The 18,359-nt window shown below is 36.6% G+C and overlaps 1 pseudogene; it reads left to right on the forward strand.

Annotated features, from left to right (window-relative positions):
- The first annotated feature begins 942 nt into the window (after positions 1-942).
- On the forward strand, positions 943-17,690 carry LOC101036487 (N-acetyllactosaminide beta-1,3-N-acetylglucosaminyltransferase 2-like; annotated as a pseudogene).
- Positions 17,691-18,359: the final 669 nt, after the last annotated feature.

Raw genomic sequence — 18,359 nt, forward strand, 5'->3', positions numbered from 1 at the left:
CCTAAGACAATGTCTTCAAGGGTTTTTCCAATGTTACCTTCTAGAATTTTTATAGTTTCAGGTCTTAGATTTAAGTCCTCGATGTATTTTGAGTTGATTTTTGTATAAGGTGAGAGATGAGGATCCAGTTTCTTTCTCCTACATGTGACTAGCCAATTATCCCAGCACCATTTGTTCAATAGTGTGTCCTTTCCCCACTTTATGTTTTTGTTTGCTCTGTCAAAGATCAGTTGGCTGTAAATATTTGGGTTTATTTTTGGGTTCTGTATTCTATTTCATTGGTCTAGTTGTCTATTTTTATACCAGTACCATGCTGTTTTGGTGACTATGGTCTTATAGTATACTTTGAAATTAGGTAACATGATGCCCCAGATTTGTTCTTTTTGTTTAGTCTTGCTTTGGCTATGTGGGCTCTTCTTTGGTTCCATATATATTTTAGGATTTTTTTTTTCTAATTCTATGAAGAATGTTGATGGTATTTTGATGGGAATTGGTTGAATTTGTAGATTGCCTCTGGTGGTATGATCATTTTCACACTATTCATTTTACCCATATATGAGCATGTGATATGTTTCCATTTGTTTGTGTTACCTGATTTCATTCAACCATGTTTTGTAGTTTTCCTTGTAGAGGTCTTTCCCCTCCTTCATTAGGTATATTCCTAAGGTTTTTTTTTTTTTTTTTTTTTTTTTTTTTTGTTGTTGTTGTTGTTGTTTTTGTTTTGTTTTGTTTTGTTTTTGCAGCTATTGTAAAAGGGGTGGTGTTCTTGATTTGATTCTCTACTTGGTTTCTGTTGTATAGAAGGGCTACTGATTTGTGTACATTAATTTTGTATTCAGAAACTTTGCCAAATTCTTGTATGGGTTCTAGGCACTTTCTGGAGGAGTCTTCATGGTTTTCTAGGTAAACAATCATATAATTAGCAAACAGCGACAAAGGGTCATGGCAGACGAGAGGTAAGACTGGATTACAACTCCCACTCAGACAAACAGAGATGCATTTGGAGGCTTGTATTGTGAACTTTTGCTCCAGAACAACTGCAAGAATATATTAGGATAGCCAAGAGAACCCATAGACCCTCTTAAGGAAGTGGATTACTCTTGCAAGACTTGGGAGACATCCCAAGTATTGTGAGTGCCCAAACTGTGGAAGTGGGAAAGAGAGATTGTCTACCTCAGACCACACACCCCAACTAGGGAACCTGAGGGTCTAGATTACAGAAGAAGATTCTGACCCTACCTGGAGCTGAGCAAATTTAGAGAGCCAAGTGAAACACAGGGGTAGAGGAAGAAGCAGGCAAAGCACTGTGGGCTCACTGGGCAAGCTATTTCTTCCCTGCCTTGCACAGGTCCTTGGGGAGGTAGAAGGCCAGAAGCACTGGGAAAAGGCCACAGGGAGAAGGAAACCTCCAGATGAACCTTGTAACAATTTGAACCAATCAAGAAGTCTCCTGGCCAGAGCTTAGGGGAGGGCATGAATTTGCTGTGTGCAGACTTCCAAAGGAGGCCAACCAGCACAAAAATAGTGCATTAAGGAATTAAAGCCAAGGAAACTCACAGAGTTCATTTTAACCCCCGGCCACCTCCACCAGAATTACTCTTTCTCTATTGCAATTCCCCTATCTTGATAAATGGGCTCTGTCTAGTCAGCAGGCAAGGTGAACCTATTGGGTGGTTACAGGATGATAGTAAAAATACTGTGACACTGTTCAGGAGCTGTGAAGGTCCAAGTGGCTTATTTAATTTTTCTTTGATGAGCCAAACCAAACTGGGGTTTCTATCTTTGTTTCTTTCCTATTTTTTCCATCTCTTACCATCATCATTGATTTTCTTTTCTGTGCCTTTTTTATTCAACAACTATTTCCTGAGCACCTACTGTGACTCAACTCACCAAGTCGGTGACACTGATTCTGAAATGAAAACAAGATGGAACAAAAAATTTTTTGACCCGTTGCAGTGGCTCATGCCTGTAACTGCAGCACTTTGGGAGCCTGAGGCATGCATGTCACTTGAGGTTAGGATTTCTAGACCAGCCTGGCCAACAGGGTGAAGCCCCATCTCAACCAAAAATACAAAAAGTTAGCCGGGAGTGGTGGCACATGCCTGTAATCTCAACTACTCAGGAGGATGAGGCAGGAGAATCAGGAGGTGAAGTCTGTAGTGAGCTGAGATTGTGCCACTGCACTCCAGCCTGGGTAACAGAGTGAGAATCTGTCTTAAAAAAAAAAAAGCCCTTTGGTAGTTCTCTATCTCATGCCACCACTTCATTAATTGATTAAGAAATATGGGAATCATAATGTGTCCACTCAGCTAACAAATTCTTAGTTGTACTCTCAAATGCTTGTTAGCCTAAGAACTTAAAAAATGTTATATTTCAGTGACTCAACGAAAGCTTGTTATTTTTCTATAAATTGTCCTAGTTATTTTCTATTACTTCATTACTGCCAGGTAAGGTGTCAGAGCCCCAGCATAGGGAAGTGGTTGACTTGCAGGTTGGTAAGAAGATCTTATTAACAGTATAGGTTTGAAAAAGGAAAGTTTTATTAAAGAGATAGAACACTGCAGGAGTGCAGTGGGGTGCCTCAGCAAGAGGACTGAGAGCACCACTGTGGATTTTTCCTTGGGGGTATTTACAGATCTTTAAGCAGGAACTGAAGGGTAATTTACAGGATAAACGATTACATTTGTAGACATTTTGGTGCCTTAATATGGGGAAGGGTTGGTTGCACATTGCGTTTCCAGCATGCATACATTCCGGAGATGTATAGAAATTCCAGTTACTCATAAATTTGAAGTTGAAAAGAGGCCTGAAACTAGGTGCCTTTAGATAATAGGGAAGTCTAATTACTTCTAAATTCCTCAGACAAGGAGTTTTTGTCTCAGGCCTGCTGGATGGTCACCAGGTGATTTTGTTCTCCTTTATCCCCGCTTCCCTTCACCAGACCCTGGATTTCTGATACTGTCTTTCTGATACTGTCTCCTTACCTTGATTCATTGAAAGTTTGAGAAGCGTAGGAGGGCACAGTGATCAAGACAGGAAATATAATTGGTGTTGGAAAAGTATGTATTTGTGTGGGAATGCATTTCACTTCCTTGTATTGTTTTTAGCCTTGACCATTTCTGTCTCTAATCTAATGAGGACAGCCAATATATTTTCATTGCTAATATACAACAAATTTACTCTTCTTTGGATGGAAAGCTTGATTATAGGACTGCAACTTCTGTCTCCTGGGTTCAAGCGATTCTCCTGTCTCAACCTCCTGAGTAGCTGGGACTACTGGCACGCACCACCACGCCAGTCTAATTTTTGTATTTTTAGTAGAAATGGCATTTCAGCATGTTGGCCAGGCTGGTCTTGACCACCTGACCTAGTGATCCACCCGCCTCAGCCTCCCAAAGTGCTGGAATGGCAGGCGTGAGCCACCATGCCCATCTTCTTTTTAACATATTGCTAACCACCATATTGGCTGATAATAGATAAACATAGTTAAATCTCATTAATCTGAAACTCAGAAGACTATAAAAGATGGGTTCTGAATTAAGAAAAGTATATGTTATTTTATTTAAGAGTAGATCATGTGGTTAGATAGGAAATTTCAGCTGCTCAGTAGATACTATTGACTCAACTGCAATTATATTTTATTTTGTAATGAACTATGTAATAATGCATAGAACTAAGACTCTAAACATCTTAGAGTTTTGAACATAACTGTGCCATAGGTATGCACTGTTTCTTCAGTAATGGCTAACCCTGAAAGTGAAGAAAGCTGAAGAATTAAAAGTAATTCACTAGAACTACACGAAAATAGTGTTATTTTAGTACACATTGAGCTAGTAGCAAGAGGGTAGTGTGTTGTGTTGAAATTGTGATTGCTACATAAAAAATGTGATGGCCAGAAGGCTGTGTATCTAGGAATTATTCCATTCATTGCATAGTCCCCTCCCTACCCACCCCGGGTTCCTTCATTTAAGGACTATTCTTTCAAGGTCAAGAGGAACACCAAAAAATGACAGTTTCTTACTTGACCACAGATGGTGCAACTGAAAGACCTCAGAGGTGTGATTGTGTTGTCCTTTCTCTATGGAAAGCAGTGTTTAATATAATTTTCAAAAGGTAGCTTATTTTCCTTCCTAGTTAAGTGGCCCATGAATACCATGGAGTTTTATTTATCAGAGAATTTGTTGCTTAGTTTTCAAACAAAACCTATATTGAAATTTTTAAAAATTAAGTTTATCTTTTTGAACAAGCAAGATCTCTCTGTTTAACAGATGGCTCAGCAGTTGTAAGAAAATTATTCACAGCTCAAAAGCAGCACAAACAATCATTTAAAAACGTTGTTTGTTCTCAATTTACATAGTTTTAAAAGAGATAGTGATTCTATGCTGTTTCCTTCTTATTGCACCTTTGAGAAGACAATGCATTTCTGAACTTGTCAAAAGGCAAACCTCTCAATTTCAACTGAGGCTCAAATTAGATGGGATTTCAAATGCTTTCAACGGTAATATAATTTAACATACAAGATAGATGTTTTTTTTTTCTTTCATGAAAAGGGTAAAACTGTTTCTTTATTTTCTCTTAATTCTAATGCCATCTGACGGTCTTACTTTTCCTCATGTATGTAGAACCTCACATTTCTACACCTAGCTACCTATCTTGAGCAGTAAACCCTAAGGCTTGCTGTGACTTAGAAGTGCATTTTCTTAGATTTTCGTATAGCTTTGTGACCTTCTTGATTTCTTGAAGTGACTCCTGTTTTAGGAATTGCCAGTTGCCAAGAAATAGAATTTTTCTGCATGTGAAGCAGACTGGCTAATATGGGAATAGATAAAATTTACTTTGTCCAAATCAAATGTTCTGCATTAAAAATGTTTCATTTTTCAAAGGCCATGCTTGTTGTCACTTTGATGAGTTTGTAGAGTCAAAACCATAACCCCATTATATAGAATATTGATATTATGTCAAGTAGAGTGATGGATTTATAGTACTGGAATGGATCTTGAAAAGAAATTTTGTCAAAAACATTGCCTTAAACCAAGACATGCTCACATGGTCTCAAAATAGGAAGGGAATCCAGAATATTTTTCCATAAACTTTTCTAAGATTCTAAACTCTCAAAGATTTTTCTTATTTTCTTAAAATACCAGAAAGTCCTACTATTTATCAACTTAGAGTCTTACTTCCATCTGACATCATTTTCTTTTTGAAGGTGGTATCCCAATGAGTTTAGCAAAAAGTCATCAAAAAGTTTTTTTAGACTTTTGAAAGAGAAACTATCAATACCTGGTAGGAATCTATTTTCTTTGTAGCTGAATGATATCCTTGATGTGTTTGAACTTATGCTTTATATTAAATGTGGACACGTAGCCCTGCTGATACATCTTTAATAAAGCTGATGCCAAGTGTTTGCCTCCTCCCAGTGCAATTAGCCCTATTTTGTTCCCTGGCCATAGGAACCTGTAATCTCAGCCAACTCTGTTAAAAATATGCATTATAGTTTTTAGGGGAAGCTGGGAGGCAATGTAGATGGATCAGGGCACTGTCTCTCTTTTCCTTGAAGTAACATCTGCTTTACTGATAGAATCAGTTGTATTGTTTTCTTATAAAGGAGAGCCTGTGAAACTAATGCAGTGGAAGTAGTCTACTGTAATATAAGGGGTCTTCAAAAACTTCATGGAAAATGTGTGTTATAGGAAAAACTTAGGCTTGGATTTTAAAATATTTTTGCACCAAAATTAACTTGTACTAGCTAGTTATATTTTTGAGTAGTATCTAGTTTGAGGCATTAAAAAGGATAAGAGAGTCTGAAAAGAGACCCTATTAGAGTAACATGAATTCTACTAAAATCGAAGCAAGAACAAACATGAAATTTATGGTGAAATTTGGGTGGAACAATGGTAAAATTATTGATGCTTTATGAAACGTTTTCAGAGACAATCCCCCAAATAAATCAGCAGTTTACAAATAGGTAACTTTTATTACAAATGGACAACATAATGTTGAACATGAAGCCTGTAGCAGCAGACCATCCACATAAATTTGCCAAGTAACTTCACAAATTTTGTGAGGAAAATACTAATCTTGCTCATGCCCTAATTTAAGAGGATCAACGATTAATAGCAGAAACAATAGCCAATACCACAGACATCTCATATGATTCAGCTCACACAATTCTGACTGAAATATTAATGTTGAGCAAACCTTCCACTTGATAGATGCCAAAACTGTTGCACCTAGCATAGCTGATCAGAAGAGCAGAGATTTTAACAGAAATTTTAAACAAGTAAGATCAAGATCCTGAAGCATTTCTTCAAGGAATTGTAACAGGAGATGAAACATGGGTTTGCCAGTATGATCCTGACAATGAAGCTCAATTAAAGCAATGGCTACTAAGAAGCGGAAGTGATTGACTCAAATCAAAAGTGCACTGTAGAGAGAAAAGGTTATAGCAACAGTTTTTTGGCAATCTTCAAGGCATTTTGCTTGTTGACTTTGTGGCAGGTCAAATAACAATAACATCTGCTTATTATGAGAGTGTTTTGAGAAAGTTATTCAAAGCTTTAGCAGAAAAATTCCCAGGAAAGCTTCACCAGAGAGTCATTCTCTGCCAGGACAATGCTCCGGCTCATTTCTCTCATCCAACTATGGTAATTTTGGTAGAGTTTTGATGGGAAATCATTAAGCATCTACCTTAACATCATAATTTGTCTTCTTCAGGCATAATTTGTTTCATAATATTAAAAAGTCTGTAAAAGGCACCCATATTTCTTCAGTTAATAGTGTAAAAAAGATCACATTAATATGGTTAGATTCCTGTGACCCTCAGCTTTTAGAGATGAATTAAATGGCTGGTGTTACCACTTACAAAATTATCTTGAACGTGATGAACTTTATGTTGAAAAATGTTTATGGTTTCTACTTTTATCTTCTAATTCCCTTTTTCCATGAACTTTTTGAAATTCCCATATCTAAATATTTATTTGGTATGTGTCTCTTATATCTACACAATATTTGAAAATCATAGGTACCTAAAAGCCCCCTTTCTCTTAGTTATCATATAGGGTAAATGAAGTCACTTGCCACTCACTGATGTTCTCAAAACATCTCTAAAGATAAGCACTCATGCTAATTATCATGATGACTTTGCAATTGCTATTTGTGTCAGCAGTGTACCTAAGATAGCTGTGCTCAGCAAAAGAAAGGCGTATTTTCCTGCCAAATGAATACCAGGCATGGTGTTTTACATCTCCCCAATACTGTACTTTGTGAGAAGAGTTACCGTGGCTATCAATCAGCAGGAGCTATCAGGTCAGATTGATTCTTATAGTTAAAACTACCATACCAATTGCAGGCTTGTGAACATTGTACTGTTTTCCAAAGCGTCTGCAGTTTAGATATTTCTGCACCTCTGTTCCCAGTCTAAGATGCTATAGTAACCTATTGATTTTTCTAGAAGCCGTGTTCCTTTGCTAGAGTATTACCTGTGTTTTCTTTAATTGATGCACTGGTTGGCAATCATAAATAGCTCCACCGGTAGATTAGTTGTGTCATGTATAATCATGCAATAACTTGAAGCCTATGTAATTTCCTTTTGATACTATTAAGGAGAAAGAAATCCCTATCCTTGTACCTGCTTTCCTCATTCATTTTAGTTTACAAATTGACAGGTAACATTGATATAATAGCAAAAAATCTAAGCACAAATTTTAGGGCTTAGATTCTTGTCCTTTTTTTATTGCTGTCAAGTTGAATGACCTGAAGCAGGAGAGCCATATAAATTCTCAGAGACTCAGTTTCTTTTTCTGTCAAATAATAGCACAATCATGAATGCCTTTTAAAATACCAATGCACCATGTTAAATAAAGGGCAATATTGTTAACATTGCTTTGAAAACTCTCTGGATTTGTCTTTTTTTTCCTTTTAAAATGCAATAATTTCTGTTTATTTTCCCTTATATTTCCTTTCCCCCTATTATGAAAGAACTGCTAATATAATGTCTTGAATTTTCTTAATTCTTCTTTACAAAGAAGTTATAATTACATACATTTTGCATTTTGAAGAGAGCTCGTTGTTATGCTTAGATTTGAAACATGGATATTTGCTAAACATTAAAGAACTACTCCTATCCTTATCATATAGATCTTTTAAAATAAAGTAGTGGAAGAGGCTATATTCTGGCCCTTACACTGGAATGAAATACAGTTTTCTGAAATGTAGAAGCATTTTTCATTTGCTGTTTCTATTTTACTTAGGCTGGTAAATGCCCAGGGGACACAGCAGATTTTAGACCCTTCTTATGTTCCACTGGTTTTCTTGGTTCATGTCCTCTGATGGAAAAGTGTTAGGAAGCATCAGCAGTAGGAGGCTTTATCAATGTAAACAAATGTGTGATTCTCTTCGAATTGGTGGAGTTGGGTCTCCAACACGTTTAAACTCTTTGCTTAGTTAATACGGTGAGTCTCTCAAATTATCTAATTGATGTCTACCACATTCTACTCAGGAGGTTAAAGAAGTGAGGAATCTGTTGGGAACAAGGCAAATGCAAGGAATTATTAGATGGAAGAGTCTTCACTCCCTTGTTCATTTTCCAGATTGGTGGGGCTTAAAATAGTCCATCTTGTAACATGCGGCATAAGCAAAGAAGAATAAGATTTATTTCAGATAAAAGGGAGATTTATTGAAATAATACAATAGACGGTTTCATGAACATCCATCCCTCTAGCTTATCAGGCCAGAAATAGCAGAGAAATCTTTGGTTCCTCCTTTTTAAAAAAACAGATTTACTGAAGTAAAGTTGATATACAAAAAAACTGCGTGCGTCTAATGTGTATAATTTCATAAGTTTAAACATACACATTCACCAATTATACCATCACCACAATCAAAGTAATACGCATATCCATCCCCTCCAAAAGTTCTCTAATGTCCTTTGTGTGTATGAGTGTAGTAAGAACACTAAATGTGAGATATACATTCAACAAAATTGAAACAATGCTCTATTGTTTACTATAGGTGCTGAGTGGTAGAGCAGGTCTCTAGAACTTACTCATTCAGTGTAACAGAAACTTTATACTTATTGAACAAAATCGGATTTTGTCATCCCCACAAGCTCCTGACATCCACCATTCTACTCTCTGCTTTTATGAGTTTTAATATTTTAGATATCTCATATGAGTGGAACCATATGCCCTTTTCTGACTGGCTTATTTTTCTTAGCATAAGCTCCTCCAGATTCATCTACATTGTTGCAAATGGCAGAATTTCCTTCTTTTATAAGCTGGAATAGTATTCCATTGTGTGTCTTTACCATATTTTCTTTATTCACTTATTTGTTACTGAATATTAAGGTTCTTTCCATATATTGGCTATTATGAATAATGCTACAATGAACATAGGAGTGCAAATATCTCTGAGATCTCCCTTCCAGTTATTTTGAATATGTACTCAGAAATGGGATTGTTGAATCATGTAATTAGTCTATTTTTAATATTTTGAGGAACTTCCATACTGTTTTGCATAGTGGCAGCAGCATTTTACTTTCCCACCAACAGTGTAAAAAAAAATTCCAATTTTTCCACATTTTCACTTACACTTCTCCCTCCCCACCCCTCTTTCTCTCTCTCTCTCTGTTTTTCTATTTAATTGGCTACTGGTTATCCTAACATGTGTGAGGTGATTGCCACACAATTCATCCATTTAAAATGTACAATACAGTGGTTTTTTAATATATTCACAGAGTTCTATAACCGTTATCACAATCAATTTTTATCATTCTAAAAAAATCCCCATACTCATTAGCAGTCACTTATCATCTTCCCACAGTCTCCCCACCCAGCCCCAGGCAAAAATTAGTATACTTTCTGTCAGTAGGTTTGTCTATTCTAGCTTGTCTTTTTCTTCATCTTAGAGGAAAACCTTTCAGTTTTTTTTTTTTTTTAAACATTGAGTATGATGTTAGCTGTAGGCTTGACCTTTATTATGTTGAGGTGCCTATACCTATTAATAGTTTCTAGAGCATTTTTATCATCAAAGGGTGTTGAATTTTTTTCAGATACTTTTCTGCAAATATTGAGAGGGTAATGTGCTTTTTATTCATTCTGTTTGTGTGGTATTTCACATTTATTAATTTGTAAATTTTAAGCCATCCTTACTTCCCAGGGATAAATCCCACATGGTCATAGTATATAATCATTTAAATGTGCTATTAGTTTTAGTTTGCAAGTGTTTTATGGATGATTTTGACACCTATGTTCATCAGGATTATTGATCTGTAATTTTCTTTTCCTTTTTTTTGTCTTTGTGTGGTTTTGGCATCATGGTGGTGCTGGCCTTACAAAATGAGTTTGGAAGTGTTCCTTTATATACTACATTTAATCCATCAGCAAATAGCACTGATTTAAATTTGTCCACTTCTCACCATATCCAGTGCTGTAACTCTAATCTAAGCTATGACAATTTCTCATTTGTATTATTGTCATAGTTTCTAACTTATGTATCTGCTTTCATTCTTGACCCACAGTCTATTTTCAACACAATGTTGATCAACATTCTCCAATGGCTCTGTATTTCACTTAGGGTTTATAAGAAAGTCATATCAATAAGTACAAGGTCCTACACAATCTTTATGATCCTTATGTTATGTCTAATTTAATTGCCTACTATTTGTGCTCTTTACTTTATTTCAAGTTATTTCACTCCACCCACATTTTCATCCTTGATACTCCTTGACTATTCTAGGCATATTCCTGCATTAAGGACTTTGTACTGGCTGTTGCATCTGTCTGAAAGCCCTCTCCATCTCCACCACCAACTCCACCACAGCTATATCTACAGGGCCAACTTCTTCACCTCCTTCAAGTCCTTATTTAAATGTCATGTAACTCACCAACCCATCTACCCGACTCTTAACCCACACTACCAGTTTCTTTTACATTTAATTTTTCTTCTTTTTCCTTAGTACTTATGAACTTCTGCCACCTGTGTAATTTATGTGTGATGCTTATTGTTTTCTGTCTCTCTCCACCACTAGAAAGTAATCTTCACAGGAGTAAGGACCTTTGTTTTATTCACCAACGTAAAACTGATGCTGTTTGGTATATAGTAGGCATTCAAGAAACATTTGTTAAATGAATGAAAAAAGTGAATGTATGAATGAAAGTGTAGAAAATTGAAAGGATGAAAAAGATAATAGAGCAGGGTTAGGTGGGGACTGACCCAGGCATATGGGAAACTAAAGGAACTTCTTTATCCCAATTGTATTATTTTGTGTACTATAATCTTTTCCACCCTACCTTGTTGTGTACATTTGTTCCATCATCCATGCAATGACGTTTTATGGTTGTAAGCAAACAAATCTTGTTCTGGTTTTGTTAAGCTCATTCCTAAGTATTTAATTGCTCTGATGCTATCACATGTATAATTGTTTTTAATTTCATTTTCAGATTGCTCATTGTTGCTGCATAGATAGAAATTTGAATTTTTTTGGCAACAAATTAAAATACATTTTATTGTCAGCAAATATTTTGAAAGGAAAATTGAAAACATTACTATAGAGTTGAAGAAACAATTATTAAAATAAAAGGTAGGAGTTTGTTTTATAATTCAATGAAAGTACTGTTATTTCCAACATATTTTTATATATTATTTGCTAGATTGTGCTTCTTTTTATTATACATTAAGTTCTGGGGTACATGTGCAGAATATGCAGGTTTGTTACATAGGTATACATGTGTCATGGTGGTTTGCTGCATAAGTCCCCCCATCATCTACATTAGGTATTTTTACTAATCTTAGCCCTCCCCAATCCCTTTAACCCTCCTATCCCTCCCCTAGCTCCCCCCACCACAACACACCCAGATCTTAAAGAAAATGAGGTGTTTTGTTTTCTGTTCTTGTGTCAGTTTTCTGAGGATGATGGTTTCCAGCTTCATCCATATCCCTACAAAGGACATGAACTCATCCTTTTTTTACAGCTGCATATTATTCCATTGTGTATATGTGCCACATTTTCTTTATCCAGTCTATCATTGATGGCCATTTGGGTTGGTTCCAAGTCTTTATTTTTGTAAACAGTGCTGCAATGAACATATGTGTGCATGCGTCTTTATAATTTAATGTTTTATATTCCTTTGGGTATATACTCAGTAATGGGATTGCTTGGTCAAATGGTACTTCTGTTTCTAGATTCTTGAGGAATCACCACACTGTCTTCCACAATGGATGAACTAATTTACACTCCAACAACAGTGTAAAAGTGTTCCTATTTCTCCACATCCTCTTCAGCATCTATTGTCTCCTGATTTTTTAATGATCACCATTCTAACTGGCATGAGATGGTATCTCAGTGTGGTTTTGATTTGCATTTCTCTAATGACCAGTGATGATGAACTGTTTTTCAGTGATGATATGCTTTTTGGTTGCATAAATGTCTTCTTTTGGAAAACGTCTGTTCATATCCTTTGCCCACTTTTTGATGGGGCTCTTTTTTCTTGTAAATTTGTTTTAGTTCTTTGTAGTTTCTGGTTACTAGCCCTTTCTCAGAGGGTAGCTTGCAAAATTTTTTTCCCCATTCTGTTGGTTGCTGGGTCACTCTAATGATAGTTTCTTTTGCTGTGCAGAAGCTCTTAAGTTTAATTAGATCCCATTGGTCTATTTTGGCTTTTGTTGCCATTGCTTTTGGTGTTTTAGTTGTGAAGTCCTTGCCTATGCCTACATCCTGAATGGTATTGCATAGGTTTTCCTCTAGGGTTTTTATGGTGTTAGGTCTTACGTTTAAATCTTTAATACACGTGGAGTTAGTTTATGTATAAGGTGTGATAATTGATCCAGTTTCAGATTTCTGTATATGGCTAGCCAGTTTTTCCAACACCTTTATTAAACAGGCAATCCTTTCCGCATTCCTTGTTTTTGTCAGGTTTGTCAAAGATCTGGTGGTTGTAGATGTGTGGCGTGACTTCTGAGTCCTCTGTTCTGTTCCATTGGTCTATATCTTTGTTTTGGTACCAGTACCATGCTGTTTTCATTACTGTATCTTTGTAGTATAGTTGAATTCAGGTAATGTTATGCCTCTGTCTTTGTTCTTTTTGCTTAGGATTGTGTTGGTTATGTGGGCTCTCTTTTGGTCCCATAGGAAGTTTAAGTTGTTTTTTCCAATTCTGTAAAGAAAGTCAATGGTAGCTTGATGAGGATAGCATTGAATGTATAAGTTACTTTTTCATCTTGTATACTAAATCTTTGCTAAACTTGCTTATTAGCTTATATTTTTAAATGTATTTCTTAGGATTTTCTATATATAAGATCATACCATTTGTAAATAGAGATAGTTTTATTTCTTTTCCAATTTGGATACTTTTAATTTCACTTTATTATGTAATTGCTTGGCTATAACCTTCAGTACAATATTGAGTAGCAGTAGTAAAAGTGGACATTCTTGTCTCATTCTTTTTTTTTCTCTTTCAAATGACAAATAAAATTGCATGTACTCATTATGTACAAATGACGTTTTGAGGAATATATACATTCTTGAATGACTACATGTAGTTAATTAATGTACAGATTGTGTCACAAGTTATTTTTGTGATGAGAACACTTTTTCCATTTGTGATGGAAAATGCCAAGAGAGTTAATGTTAAGTGTTCTCATCACAAAAATAACTTGTGACATGGTATGTACATTGGAAAATGCCAGGACAGTTATATTGTATTAACTATTGTTATCATGTAGCACAATTAATCTCTTGAATTTATTCCTCCTATCTAAATACAATTTTTAATCCTTTGACCAAGATCATCACATCTTCTTCCCCTAAGTCCTCATATCTGGTAACCACCATTCTATTCTTGAGTTCTATAAAATCCATTCTTTTATTTTTCCACATATGAATGAGATCATGTCATATTTGTCTTTCTCTACCTGGCTTATTACAGTTAACATAATTTCTTTCAGGTTCATCTATGTTGTTGCAAATGGCAGGGTTTCCTTCCTGTCTTTATGGCTGAATAGTATACCATCGTGTACATATACTACATTTCCGTTATTCATTCATCCATTGATGGCCTTATCTTATACTTTATCTTAGTGCAAAAGCTTCCAGTCTTTCATCATTAAGTGTGTTAGCTACGGGACTTTCATAGATTCCTTGTATCATGTTCTGGTTGTCCTCTTCTATTCCCAGGGCATTGTTTTTGATTGTTTGTTTGTTTGTTTTTTCATATAAAGGCACTGGATTTTGTCAAATGCTTTTTTTGCATCTAGTGAGATGATCACGTGGTTTTTGCCTTTTATTTTATTAATATGGTGCACATTCTGGTTTGAAAGACAGTGTATCCTCCAAAATTCATGTTGAAACTATTCCTAATGCAGCAATATTAAAAAAAATATGGCTTGTGGGAGATGATTAAGTCATGAGGACTCCACCCTCATAAATGAGATTAGCAGACTTATGAAAGGCTCAAGGTTGAAGGTAGCACTCTCTTGTCCTTCAGTCCCTTCCTTCTCTTCTGCCATGAGAGGATACAGCATTCATTTTCTCTGAAGGATGCAGCAACAAGGCACCATCTTGGAACCAGACAGCAGTCCTCATCAAACACCAAATGCGGGCACCTTGATTTTATACCTTGCAGCCTTCAGAACTGTGAAAATATATTCTTTTGTTGTTTTTTTTATAAATTACCAGTCTGTGGTATTTTGTTATAGCAGCACAGACTGAAATAGTATGTTATATAGATTGGTTTCAAATGTTATATCAACTTTGAATTCCTGGGATAAATTTCACTGGGTTATATTGTATAATCTTGTATAATTATTTTTGTACGTTGTTAGATTTGGTTTGCTAATATTTTGTCAAGGATTTTTGCATCTATACTCATAAGGAATATTAGTCTCCAGTTTGTGTGTATGTAATGTTTGTCTGGAATTGGTATCTGGGTAATACCAGCCTAATGAAGTGAATTGAAAAGTGTTTCCTCCTATTCTACTTTTTGGAGAAGTTTGAGAAATAATGGTGTTAATCCTTTACATGTCTGGAGAAATCACAAGTGAAATACTGGCATGGAAAATTTTTTTGGGTAGTTGTTTGATTACTAATTTGATTGCTTTATTTATTGTATGCCTATTTGGATTTTAAAAAAAAATATCTTCTTGAGTTCGTTTTGAATATCTGTGTCTTTCTGGAAAATGTGTCCATTTCACATAATCTAATTTATTGGTTTATCAGCACACAATTGCTCATTGTATTACTTCATAACTCCCAGTCTGGAGTGCAGTATCACAATCTCAGCTCATTACAACTTCTGGTTCAAGCAATTCTTGTGCCTCAGTCTCTCAAGTAACTGGGATTACAGGCCTGTGCCACCATGCTCAGCTAATCTTTGTATTTTTAGTAGAGACAGGGTTTCGCTATATATGACAGGCTGGTCTCCATCTCCTGACCTCAAGTGATGCACCTGCTTCGGCCTCCCAAAATGCTGGGATTACAGGCGTGAAAACTGCGCCCAGCCAATGCTTTTAATTTCATAATGTTGGTAGTCATATCCCTTCTTTTATTTTCTTCTAGTAATTTGAATCTTCTCTCTCATTTTCTTGGTCAGTGTAGCTAAACATTTGTAAATTTTGTTCAACTTTTAAAAAATGTAACCTTTATTTTCATTGATTTTATCTATTTTTAGTCTCTATTCCATTTATTTCCACTCTAATGTTCGTTATTTTCTTCCTTATGCTTGCTTTGGATTTAATTTTTTTTTCTAGGCTTTTAGGATGGAAGATTAGGCTGATATCTTTCTTGGGAGAATTTTATGTCTTCTGGAATAAAGTCATCAGTTCTAACAATTATTGTTGCAGATTCTCAAAGAGGACGATACGATAATAACAGTGTGTCTGTCTATTCCACCTACCAACATACTTACTAGGGTTGTTAATCAGTACTTTACTTAAAGAAGTAAAAAAAAAAATGGGGACCCAACGAGGCGCCCCAGTGTGGCAGTGGCACCAGCGCCAGGAGCTGGAGACCAAGCATAGACTGAGACACACTGGCTGCAGTTGCCAGTGCTGGAGGCCAGGTGAGGTGAACTAGAGCTGTCCCGCCCATAGAGGGTGAGTGTAGCCTTCCCAGGGCTGAGCAGCGAGGAGCGGCGTGGGAAAAAGTAGGTACGCAGCGATTTCTTACACCCTCATGCCCCAGCCCCACAGAGCTGGAACTATTCTTCAACAGGATATGAGAAATAAGTATTTGACGCTGAAGAATAAAGTTGTTTGGGTAAACTGATAATGGCAAATATCTTCATTTATTTGAGTGTGGAAGTCTCCAAAAGCAATAGCCAAAATAATAATAATAAACGTAAGGGGTTTAGTAATAATACCCAAAGACAAGTTTTGGAAGATTGCTACCCCTCCCGAGGCATAGTGGACCAGAGAACAAGAAAAGCTGAACAAGTGGTACAGTCTCATCTTGAGTATGTTGGCCAACCAGATAAGGAAGTGTATGGGTTTTGCAAATTACTGTGAACGTGACTTGAGGGTCATGTCAGTGGTTACAGAATCTAACAATTTCCCGGACAGATTTGAAGACTTTCTGATGTATTTGAGATGCCGCAATGATTCACTGCTTATAGATCGGCCAGATAAGTGTTCAAATTGCTGGTGATTAAGTACCTCACTCCGCGTTTTGTTAGAAGGCAAGCGATTCCGTATTCCTGGGTCAGAGAAAGTAACTTGGGAAACCAAACGCTGGTGTGAGTTGTCTTGCTGGGCCAGACACACCCAGAGTTTAACCAACTGGAGTTTTCCGATATGCTGAAATTTGAGAGTGAGAAGCACCAATACATTCCTATGCACAGCTATACACTTTCTTCAACTTGTCTCTGAAAAATGTGTTGTTTCTCGCTGGGTAAGTACTTCCTGCCCAGTTTGTTTTCAAGAGCAAAAACGGGCCGGGCGCGGTGGCTCAAGCCTGTAATCCCAGCACTTTGGGAGGCCGAGGCGGGTGGATCACGAGGTCAAGAGATCGAGACCATCCTGGTCAACATGGTGAAACCCCGTCTCTACTAAAAATACAAAAAATTAGCTGGGCATGGTGGCACGTGCCTGTAATTCCAGCTACTCAGGAGGCTGAGGCAGGAGAATTGCTTGAACCCAGGAGGCGGAGGTTGCGGTGAGCCGAGATCGCGCCATTGCACTCCAGCCTGGGTAACAAGAGCGAAACTCCGTCTCAAAAAAAAAAAAAAAAAAAAAGAGCAAAAACGGTATTTTTGTGAACACCCATCACATCCTGAATTACTTGAATAGCTTATCCAAGAAGAAAAGCCAAAGATATGTTTGTAGGTGACGTGATCCACAATGCTGGACATTATGGGGATAAGAAGCTGAAATACCACATTATAGAAGTTGTTTACTCTGTCCTCTACTCACCCTATGCAAGCGGGAGGGTGGAATCCTCTAGTCCAGCCACCTGGCTTTGAGGTTGTACCATATCACTGACTGGGTCCATCTCTACCCTATTGATAATTTTTATACTGAAATGTGCCTTCAAAATCTTAACCTTGTTCCAAAGAAACACAAAGGCTTCAGGACATCTGATATCAAGGAGACAAACAAGAATAATGTTTGTTCCTACATAGATCTGACATTAGTACATAGTAGAAAACCTAGAGATGATTGATATTTAACCTCGGTTGCAAAATGCTTATTTAAAATGCTAAAATACATCCAAGCTAAATTTTGCATAGGAACATACTATTTTGAGTAGTTCTCATGTTGTGTTCTCACATTACAATATTTTTAAATTAAATTTTATTTTAAGTTCTGAGACACATGTGCATGACATTCAGGTTTGTTACGTAGGTAAACGTTTGCCATGGTGGTTTGCTGCACCTATCAACCCATCACCTAGGTATTAAGCTTAGCATGCATTAGCTATTTTTCCTGATGCTCTTTCTTCCCATCCCCACCACAAGCCCCAGTGTGTGTTGTTTCCCTCCCTGTGTCCATGTTTCCTCATTGTTCCGCTCCCTCTTATAAGTGAGAACATGAGGTGTTTACTTTTCTCTTCCTGCATTAGACTGCAGAGAATAATGGTTTTGTGCTCTACCCATGTTTCTGCAAAGAGTATGATCTTATTCTTTTTTATAGCTGCATAGTATTCCATGGGCATATGTACCATATTTTCTTTAGTTTATCATTGATGGGCATTTGGGTTGATTCCATGTCTTTACTATTGTGAATAGTGCTGAAATGAGCATACATGTGCATGCATCTTTATAATAGAATGAATTGTATTCCTTTGGGTATATACCCAATAATGGGATTGCTGGGTCAAATGATATTTCTGCCTCTAGGTCTTTGAGAAATTGTCACACTGTCTTCCACAA

Source organism: Saimiri boliviensis, chromosome X, assembly GCF_048565385.1.
Source record: "Saimiri boliviensis isolate mSaiBol1 chromosome X, mSaiBol1.pri, whole genome shotgun sequence".
Lineage (NCBI taxonomy): Eukaryota > Metazoa > Chordata > Mammalia > Primates > Cebidae > Saimiri > Saimiri boliviensis.